The 1,747-nt window shown below is 44.5% G+C and overlaps 1 pseudogene; it reads right to left on the bottom strand.

Annotated features, from left to right (window-relative positions):
* Nucleotides 1-207: 207 nt before the first annotated feature.
* On the bottom strand, nt 208-1,346 carry LOC101425389 (serine/threonine-protein kinase Sgk1 pseudogene; annotated as a pseudogene).
* Nucleotides 1,347-1,747: the final 401 nt, after the last annotated feature.

Here is a 1,747-nt window from a genome sequence, read left to right as displayed (position 1 = left end):
CATCATGCTCCAACACGTGAAAATAGACTTTGGTGAGGGAAGTATCTTATGCTTTATGGCTTGGTATCTGTAAGCTCCTACCCCAAATAAATACCCTTTATGAAAACCAATCAATTTCTGGTATTTTGCATCAGCACCCCTTTGGCTGCCTAATACAAGGTGCATATGGAAAGTCCAGGAAAGCTTCCACAGTCTCCTTGGCACTGGCTATGATGGGCACCTGCCGATGGAGTTGGGGACCAGCTCTTTGGTGAACTCGGGATATAGGCTGTAGGTCACTCGGTTGGCTCATGTTTGGGTTAAAAGGGAGCATAATCTTCTTATTAATGAGGTCATCCCAGCTAACGAGAGAGAAGAAGACATGATTCTTAATCTCCATAAATTCATCCTTGGCATAGAGCCTCTTTGTCCTGTCCTTCTGCAGGAGGCCCTCCAGGAGGTGATTGGAAGAATTTGTAATGTTTGGCTTCAACAGGAGGGGCTTGTTCAGATGTTGCCGTCAATCTCAGCAGTGTTTTGGCTATAAAAAGAAGGCAGGCCATACAGAATCTCATTCAAGATGGCACACAGGCACCACCAGTCCATGGCCCTATTGTAAGGCTGCTTATGAATACTGGTACCTCTAGTGCCAGTATTCCAGGGTGCCACAGAAGGTGGACATTGTGCCATTGTGCTTGATGTTCTCCTTGCAGAGTCTAAAGCCAGTGAGGGTAATGTGTCCCTGTGAATCTGGTTCTAAGTCTAAGCAATGTTCAGAGAGTGCAGGTAACCCAAGGGCTGGCTATTTCAGCAGCACAGAAATGAGCCTGGGTTTCCAGGAAGCAATGCCATGGACATGGTAGAACAACTTGCCACCGTTAATGTAGTCTAGGACAAAGTACAATTTGTTGGCCATCTGGAAAGAGAAGTGAAGGCCCACCAGGAAAGGGTGCTTCACATTCTTCAATAGAACATTCTGTTCCAACATAACATGCTTTTTTTTTTTTCAGGATCACTCTCTTCTTTAACACTTTGACTGCACAGAATGCTTCTTCCACCTTTTGTCTTGGTAGAAGGACCTTGCCCAAACTGCCTTTCCCAATCACCTTGAAGAAGTGAAAGTACGATGGTTTAGCATGAGGATTGGATACTGTGTGAAGGTTGATTTGCTGAGAAGGTCTTGGTGGAGGAGAAAGGTTGGCATTCATAAGCTCTGGCTCCTGAGGTTGGGAGATTTTCAAAATAGATTGAACTTCAAGGTGTTTGCATGCATAGGAATTATTGGCAATCTTCTGAATGAAGTTGTTCAGGCCTGTCCTCTTCTGTTTCATAAAAGCCAGGCTGCTCAGCAGGAAGGACTCACTCCTCTTCTGCACCTCAGGAATGGGGTAAATTTGAAGTATGCAACTCAGGGAAGGGAGTTGTGTGCCAGTGTTTATGGCATGGTGGACACATCAAACAGTCTGTACTCCCCTGCAGACCAGAAATCTACAGCTACAGAAATAATGCCTCAGTATGTCTGTCCTGGAAGGGTGCCACATAAATCCTTGAGTAGTGATGAGTGGGTCTGTGATAAACCCCCAGTTTCAGTGACAAACTGAAGAGGAAAGTGCACAATGGGGACACATATGGCCTTTCTATTGCAAGAAAGTACATGATAGTCTAAACTTTTCCATCACATATACCTGGCCGGGCAAAGCCTGATTGGATCTTGAAAAACAAATTAAGAACTATTTTAATGCTTTCTTTTGTTTTATTTTTGGTGAGA

This window comes from Dasypus novemcinctus, chromosome 2, assembly GCF_030445035.2.
Source record: "Dasypus novemcinctus isolate mDasNov1 chromosome 2, mDasNov1.1.hap2, whole genome shotgun sequence".
Taxonomy (NCBI): domain Eukaryota; kingdom Metazoa; phylum Chordata; class Mammalia; order Cingulata; family Dasypodidae; genus Dasypus; species Dasypus novemcinctus.
Note: the sequence above shows the minus strand (reverse complement) of the source record. Positions and strands in the feature narration are given on the sequence as shown.